The 9,436-nt window shown below is 41.9% G+C and overlaps 1 pseudogene; it reads left to right on the forward strand.

Annotated features, from left to right (window-relative positions):
• LOC102169160 lies at positions 6,230–6,869 on the forward strand (annotated as a pseudogene).

Genomic DNA, 9,436 nt, shown 5'->3' on the forward strand with positions numbered 1-9,436 from the left:
CCTCTCCTGGTGAGTTGCCCTCTGCCCCTTTGCCTGCCCCAACCAGCACCTCTGCCCAAAGCCCATATAGCGAGGGCCACTCTTCCTCTATTTACCACTTTTTCCTTCCTTCACCCATGCTCACAGAGGATGCCAATCTGGCAGTGCCCACTGCTCACAGGCCTCCTAGGAACTCCCCCCAGCAGCAGTGCAAAGGGTACCCTGGGAAGCAGTTCTCATGTCCTTGGGAGGCTGTCCTGTTGTAGTCCTTCTGGAAACTGGGGCAGAGGTCCTGCTTCCTCTCACATCCCCAGATGTGGTTTGCAGGATGGAACATGAGAATGACTCACCAAGTGCCAAGGCTGCTGATGCTTGGGAAGTGGCTTGTCCCACAGGTAGGACACCTGGGGAAGGGAACATCCTGGCACCCTGAGAAAAGGACAAGATACTGGGTCCACTGGATGCAGCTCCCAGTATGTGTGGCCAGGAGCCCCCCTGCATATCAGTGGTCGTGCTACAGTGTGGGCCTTTGAGCATGGAGCACCCCCTCACCCCTAGTGCCCTCTGCCCCTTCCTCCACTGCACTGCCTGGTCCACCAGCGCCACTGTGTAGCCTGTCTCTGCATTGCTTTCCTGCCTTCAGCTCCGCACTTTCTCTTTGACCTTCTAAATACCATCTGAAGATGACTTTCCTACAACCCAAATCTGATCACATCTTCATCCCTTACATTTTTCTGGGCCTGCTCGTTAGTCCTTTGGATAGTACCTGAAGGCAACTGCATGATTCTGCATGTCTTTCCTGGGCTTATTTTGCTCCTTTCTGTCTCAGACTCTTCTCCAGCCTCTCTGACTTAGTATTTCTGTCTTGGGCTGCTGCTCATGCTCCATGCACTGCCTGATGAGACAGCTCTGCTCTTTCATCAGAGAGAGCAGCTTCTTCTCATACTATGGGTCTCAGACATTCTTTGAGCAGGACAGCCTTCGCTGGCCCTTGAGGCCTGGCTTAGGCAGTGCTTCAGAGTTCTGCAGGCATATTTTTCTTTCCCATCACAGCAGGCATCACGCCCAACTGTATTGCTTATTTTCTGGTACACTCCCAACAGACCTTAGGTTCTGCCAGGCCAGGAAATGTTTTCTGATCACTTTTTGTTTATGTATTTGTTTGGATCCTGCTGCTGACTCATAACTGGTTCAAAAAGTGCTTGCACTGATGAACATAGCTGCAAAAATCCTCAACAGAATTTTAGCAAACAGAATTCAGAAACACATCAAAAAGCTCATACACCATGATCAAGTTGGGTTTATTCCAGGAATGCAAAGATTCTTCAGTATATACAAATCAATCAGTGTGATATACTATATTAACAAATTGAAAGATAAAAACCATATGATCATCTCAATAGATACAGAAAACGCCTTTGACAAAATTTAGCCCCAATTTATGATTAAAAAACTTCAAACAATGGGCATAGAAGGAACCTACCTCAACATAGTAAAGGCCATATATAATAAACCTATAGCAAACGTTATTCTCAATGGTGAAAAACTGAAAGGATTTCCCATAAGATCAGGAACAAGACAAGGGTGCCCACTTTCACCACTGTTATTCAACATAGTTCCGGAAGTCTTAGCTACAACAATCAGAGAAGAAAAAGAAATAAAAGGAATCCAGGTAGGAAAAGAAGAAATAAAGCTCTCACTGTTTGCAGATGACATGGTACTGTACATAGAAAACCCTTAAGATAGTATCAGAGAATTACTAGAGCTAATCAGTGAATTTAGCAAAGTTGCAGGATACAAAATCAATACACCAAAATCACTTGCATTTATATATACCAACAATGAAAAATCAGAAAAAGAAATTAAGGAATCAATACCATTCGCCATTGCAACAAAAAGAATCAACTATCTAGGAATAAACTTGCCTAAGGAGATAAAAGAACTGTACACAGAAAATTATAAGACACTAATGAAAGAAATCAAAGACAACATAAAGAGATGGAAAGATATCACATGTTGCTGGGTAGGAAGAATCAATATTGTGAAAATGACTATACTGCCAAACACAATCTACAGATTCAATATGAACCCTATCAAATTACCAATGGCATTTTTCACAGAACTAGAACAAAAAAATTCATATGGAAACACAAAATACCCTGCATAGCCAAAGCAGTCTTGAGAAAGAAGAATGGAGCTGGATGAATCAAACTTCTTGACTTCAGATTATACTACAAAGCTACAGTCATCAAGACAGTGTGGTACTGGCACAGAAACAGAAGTATAGACCAATGGAACAAGATAGAAAGCCCAGAAATAAACTCATGCACCTATGGGTACCTTATTTTTGACAAAGGAGGCAAAAATATGCAATGGAGCAAAGACAGCCTCTTAAATAAGTGCTGGGAAAACTGGGCAGCTACATGTATAAGAATGAAATTAGAACACTTCCTAACACCACACACAAAGAGAAAATAAAAATGGATTAAAGACCTAAATGTAAGACCAGAAACTATAAAACTCTTAGAGGAAAACATAGGCAGAACACTCAGTGACATAAATCAAAGTGAGCTCCTCTATGACCCACCTCCTAGAGTAATGGAAATAAAGACAAAAGTAAACAAGTGGAACCTGATTAAAAACGTTTGCACAGCAAAGGAAACTATAAGCAAGGTGAAAAGACAACCCTCAGGATAGGAGAAAATAATAGCAAATGAAACAACTGACAAGGGATTAATTTGAAAATATATGAGCAGCTCATGCAACTCAATGCCAGAAAAACAAACAACCCAATCAAAAAGTTGGAAAAAGACCTAAAGAGACATTTCTCCAAAGAAGACATACAGATGGCTAATAAACACATGAAAAGATGCTCAACATCGCTCATTATTAGAGAAATGCAAATCAAAACTGCAATGAGATATCACCGCACACCAGTCAGAATGGCCATCATCAAAAAGTCTACAAACAATAAATGCTGGAGAGGGTGTGGAGAAAAGAGAATGCTCTTGCACTGTTGGTGGGAATGTAAATTGATGCAGCCACTGTGGAGGACGATATGGAGATTCCTTAAAAAACTAGGAATAAAACCATGGTATGACCCAGCAATGGCACTCCTAGGCATATACCCTGAGGAAACCAGGGTTGAAAAAGACGCATGTATCCTATTGTTCACTGCAGCATTGTTTAAATTAGCTAGAACATGGAAGCAACCTAGATGTCCATTGACAGATGAATGGATAAAGCAGTTTTGGTACATATACACAATGGAATATTACTCAGACATAAAAAGGAACACATTTGAGTCAGTTCTGATGAGGTGGATGAACCTAGAACGTACTATATGGAGTGAAGTGAGTCAGAAAGAGAAAGATAAATATTGTATTCTAACACACATATACGGAATCTAGAAAAATGGTACTGAAGAATTTATTCACAGGGCAGCAATGGAGAGACAGACAGAGAGAATAGACTTATGGATGTGGGGATAGGGGAGGAGAGGGTGAGATGTGGAAAGAGTAACATGGAACTTATATTACCATATGTAAAATAGATAGCCAATGGGGATTTGCTGTATAGCTCAAGAAACTCAAAGAGCCGCTCTGTATCAATCTAGAGGGGTGGATGGGGAGGGAAATGGGAGAGAGGTTCAAAAGGGAGGGGATACAAACACCCTCTTCCAACAACACAAGAGAAGACTCTACACATGGACATCACCAGATGGTCAACACCAAAATCAGATTGATTATATTCTTTGCAGTCAAAGAATATATCTTTGCAGTCAACAAAAACAAGACCAGGAGCTGACTGTGGCTCAGATCATGAACTCCTTATTGCCAAATTCAGACTTAAATTGAAGAAAGTAGGGAAAACCACTAGACCATTAATGCATGCCCTAAATAAAATCCCTTATGATTATACAGTGGAAGTGAGAAATAGATTTAAGGGCCTAGATCTGATAGATAGAGTGCCTGATGAACTATGGAATGAGGTTCATGACACTGTACAGGAGACAGGGATCTAGACCATCCCCATGGAAAAGAAATGCAAAAAAAAAAAAAAAAAAAAAAAAAGAATGGCTGTCTGGGGAGGCCTTACAAATAGCTGTGAAAAGAAGAGAGGTGAAAAGCAAAGGAGAAAAGGAAAGATATAAGCATCTGAATGCAGAGTTCCCAAAGAATAGCAAGAAGAGATAAGAAAGCCTTCTTCAGTGATCAATGCAAAGAAATAGAGGAAAACAACAGAATGGGAAAGACTAGAGATCTCAAGAAAATTAGAGATACCAAGGGAACATTTCAGGCCAAGATGGGCTCAATAAAGGACAGAAATGGTATGGACCTAACAGAAGCAGAAGATATTAAGAGGTGGCAAGAATACATGGAAGAACTATACAAAAAAGATCTTCACGACCCAGATAATCATGATGATGTGATCACTAATCTAGAGCCAGACATCTTGGAATGTGAAGTCAAGTGGGCCTTAGAAAGCATCACTATGAACAAAGCTAGTGGAGGTGATGGAATTCCAGTTGAGCTGTTTCAAATCCTGAAAGATGATGCTGTGAAAGTGCTGCACTCAATATGCCAGCAAATTTGGAAAACTCAGCAGTCGCCACAGGACTGGAAAAGGTCAGTTTTCATTCCTATCCCGAAGAAAGGCAATGCCAAAGAATGTAAAACTACCACACAATTGCACTTATCTCACATGCTAGTAAAGTAATGCTCAAAGTTCTCCAAGCCAGGCTTTATCAATACATGAACTGTGAACCCCTGATGTTCAAGCTGGTTTTTGAAAAGGCAGAGGAACCAGAGATCAAATTGCCAACATCCACTGGATCATGGAAAAAGCAAGAGAGTTCCAGAAAAACATCTACTTCTGCTTTATTGACTATGCCAAAGCCTTTGACTGTGTGGATCACAATAAACTGAGGACAATTCTGAAAGAGATGGGAATACCAGACCACCTGACCTGCCTCTTGAGAAATCTGTATGCAGGTCAGGAAGCAACAGTTAGAACTGGGAATGGAACAACAGACTGGTTCCAAATAGGAAAAGCAGTACGTCAAGGCTGTATATTGTCACTCTGTAAATTCTATGCAGAGTACATCATGAGAAATGCTGGGCTGGAAGAAACACAAGCTGGAATCAAGATTGCTGGGAGAAATATCAATCACCTCAGATATGCAGATGACACCACCCTTATGGCAGAAAGTGAAGAGGAACTAGAGAGCCTCTTGATGAAAGTGAAAGAGGAGAGTGAAAAAGTTGGCTTAAAGCTCAACATTCAGAAAACGAAGATCATGGCATCTGGTCCCATCACTTCATGGGAAATAGATGGCGAAACAGTGGAAACAGTGTCAGACTTCATTTTTTTAGGCTCCAAAATCACTGCAGATGGCGACTGCAGTCATGAAATTAAAAGACACTCCTTGGAAGAAAAGTTATGACCAACCTAGACAGCATATTCAAAAGCAGAGACATTACTTTGCCAACTAAGGTCCATCTAGTCAAGGCTATGGTTTTTCCAGTGGTCATGTATGGATGTGAGAGTTGGACTGTGAAGAAGGCTGAGCACTGAAGAATTGATGCTTTTGAACTGTGGTGTTAGAGAAGACTCTTGAGAGTCCCTTGGATTGCAAGGAGATCCAACCAGCCCATTCTGAAGGAGATCAGTCCTGGGATTTCTTTGGAAGGAATGATGCTAAAGCTGAAACTCCAGTACTTTGGCCACCTCATGCGAAGAGTTGACTCATTGGAAAAGACTCTGATGCTGGGAGGGATTGGGGGCAGGAGGAGAGGGGGATGACAGAGGATGAGATGGCTGGGTGGCATCACGGACTCGATGAACGTGAGTCTGAGTGAACTCTGGGAGATGGTGATGGACAGGGAGGCCTGGTGTGCTGCAATTCATGGGGTCGCAAAGAGTCGGACACGACTGAGTGACTGAACTGAACTGTATATGTATACCTATGGCTGATTCATGTTGCAGTTTGACAGAAAATAAAATTCTGTTAAGCTATTATCCTTCAATAAAAAAAAAAAAAACAAAAAGAGGTGCTGCCGGGCTTGGCCAATCAGAGAGCAGAGTGGGGCCCCTCCCCGCTGGTGACTGGAGGAGTGGGGTGGGTTGGGGCAGTGGCTCGGGTGTGCGCACTCCTCGGTAAAGTTTGCAGACTGCTGTGAGTCCCTGTTCTTACCCTGCGCAAGTCCACAAGCCGCTTTCTCTGTTGTCTGACCTGCTGGGCTCTGCGATGCCAGTGGACCTCAGCAAGTGGTCCGGGCCTTTGAGCCTGCAGGAAGAGGATGAGAGGCCGCAGCACTCTCTGCGGCAGGGCGGAGTTCGACGAACTGGGCAAAGTGCTGACACCTACCCAGATTAAGAACCAGCTCACCAGCATTACATGGGATGGCCTTGATCCAGGTAAATTGAACACCCTGGTCTTGACAGATCCGGTGCTCCCAGCAGGAAGGACCCCAAATATAGGGAATGACAGTATTTCCTGGTGGTCAACATGAAGGGCAACAACATGAGCAGTCACAGTTCTCTCCAGTTATGTGGGCTCTGGGCCTCCCAAGGGCGCTGGCCTGCACCACTACATCTGGCTGGTTTACAAGCAGGAAAGACCACCAAAGTGTGACGATCCTATTCTCAGCAAACTATCTGGAGGCCACCGTGGCAAATTCAAGGTGGCCTCTTTTTGCAAAAAGTATGAGCTCTGGACCCTAGTGGCCGGCACGTGTTACCAGGCTGAATGGGATAATTATGTGCCCAAACTCTAGGAGCAGCTGTCTGGGAAGTACAGGAGATGGACACTGTCCCAGAGTTCCCAAACAGTGTTTCAGTTTAGCGATGCATGTGGATTTTCCCCCATCTCCCTGCCCAAGCCCTGAGCGGTTAGATTTAGATTTAGGATGACTTTTCCTTCCTTCTGCCTGTCTTGTATAATTTTAGGGAGTTTGTGTTTTGATCGAATTTGAACTCCGTTTTGGTGAGGCATTCTTTGGTACTGTGATGGGGTTTATCAAAATGTTAATACAAGAACAACAACCAGACTTTAAAGAAGGAAAACAAATTCTGGTAAAAAGACCAGGTTTGCAGTATCAGAGCAGAGCTTCAAAGAATCTTTAAGGGAGGTTGAAAATGAAAAAAGATTGGTTGCCTCCGCCTTTGTGAGCCTGAGCACAGAATTGTGTGTGAAAGCACCTACTGGCATGTGTTTTCATGGCCTTGTCTCACCAGGACAACCAGGGGCTGGCATGTCCACTCACCGTCAACGTCTCAGGCTAGTTGCTGGGTATCAGTGTCCTGTTCTGGCTCTTTTAACGAGCAATACTAGAGAAAGCTCAAGAGAAGTCACTTTGCTGTTAAAGCCTGGCCATCTATGTGAGCAGCAGGGCATGGTAAGAGGTTATCAGAAATCCGAAAGTCTGTGCTTGTTAAATTGATTCCTCTTTGGGGTAAAAAAGAAAGCCAGTCTGGAGTTGGTTAACGTTGTGTTAATTTTGCTGTTTTCTTATAGTTGAACAAAAATAAAAACACTGTGTAGATGGAAAAAAAATGAAAAGGAAAAAGAATCAAGATGAATATTTTATTTTTTTTCATTAAATTTTTATTTTTACTTTATTTTACTTTACAATACTGTATTGGTTTTGCCATACATTGACATGAATCCACCACGGGTGTACATGCGATCCCAAACATGAACCCCCTCCCACCTCCCTCCCCACAACATCCCTCTGGGTCATCCCCGTGCACCAGCCCCAAGCATGCTGTATCCTGCATTGGACATAGACTGGTGATTCGATTCTTACATGAGTGTATACATGTTTCAATGCCATTCTCTCAAATCATCCCACCCTCTCCCTCTCCCTCTGAGTCCAAAAGTCTGCTATACACATCTGTGTCTTTTTTGCTGTCTTGCATACAGGGTCATCATTGCCATCTTTCTAAATTCCATATATATATGTGTTAGTATACTGTATTGATGTTTTTCTTTCTGGCTTACTTCACTCTGTATAATCGGCTCCAGTTTCATCCATCTCATCAGAACTGATTCAAATGTATTCTTTTTAATGGCTGAGTAATACTCCATTGTGTATATGTACCACAGCTTTCTTATCCATTCATCTGCTGATGGACATCTAGGTTGTTTCCATGTCCTGGCTATTATAAACAGTGCTGTGATGAACATTGGGGTACATATGTCTCTTTCAATTCTGGTTTCCTTGGTGTGTATGCCCAGCAGTGGGATTGCTGGGTCATAAGGCAGTTCTATTTGCAATTTTTTAAGGAATCTCCACACTGTTCTCCATAGTGGTTGTACTAGTTTGCATTCCCACCAACAGTGTAGGAGGGTTCCCTTTTCTCCACACCCTCTCCAGCATTTATTGCTTGCAGACTTTTGGATTGCAGACATTCTGACTGGTGTGAAGTGGTACCTCATTGTGGTTTTGATTTGCATTTCTCTGATAATGAGTGATGTTGAGCATCTTTTCATGTGTTTGTTAGCCATCCTTATGTCTTCTTTGGAGAAATGTCTATTTAGTTCTTTGGCCCATTTTTTGATTGGGTCGTTTATTTTTCTGGAATTGAACTGCATAAGTTGCTTGCATATTTTTGATATTAGTTGTTTGTCAGTTGCTTCATTTGCTATTATTTTCTCCCATTCAGAAGGCTGTCTTTTCACCTTGCTTATATTTTCTTTTGTTGTGCAGAAGCTTTTAATTTTAATTAGATCCCATTTGTTTATTTTTGCTTTTATTTCCAGAATTCTGGGAGGTGGATCGTAGAGGATCCTGCTGTGATTTATTTTGGAGAGTGTTTTGCCTATGTTCTCCTCTAGGAGTTTTATAGTTTCTGATCTTACATTTAGATCTTTAATCCATTTTGAGTTTATTTTCATGTGCGGTGTTAGAAAGTGATCTAGTTTCATTCTTTCACAAGTGGTTGACCAGTTTTCCCAGCACCATTTGTTAAAGAGATTGTCTTTACTCCATTGTATATTCTTGCCTCCTTTGTCAAAGATAAGGTGTCCATATGTGTGTGGATTTATCTCTGGGCTTTCTATTTTGTTCCATTGATCTATATGTCTGTCTTTGTGCCAGTACCATACTGCCTTGATGACTGTGGCTTTGTAGTAGAGCCTGAAGTCAGGCAAGTTGATTCCTCCAGTTCCATTCTTCTTTCTCAAGACTGCTTTGGCTATTCAAGGTTTTTTTTTGTATTTCCATACAAATCTTGAAATTCTTTGTTCTAGTTCTGTGAAAAATATCGCTGGTAGCTTGATAGGGATTGCATTGAATTTGTAAATTGCTTTGGGTAGTATACTCATTTTCACTATATTGATTCTTCCGATCCATGAACATGGTATATTTCTCCATCTATTAGTGTCCTCTTTGATTTCTTTCATCAGTGTTTTATAGTTTTCTATATATAGGTCTTTAGTTTCTTTAGGTAG

The sequence above is a fragment of the Capra hircus genome, chromosome 28 (assembly GCF_001704415.2).
Source record: "Capra hircus breed San Clemente chromosome 28, ASM170441v1, whole genome shotgun sequence".
Classification (NCBI taxonomy): domain Eukaryota; kingdom Metazoa; phylum Chordata; class Mammalia; order Artiodactyla; family Bovidae; genus Capra; species Capra hircus.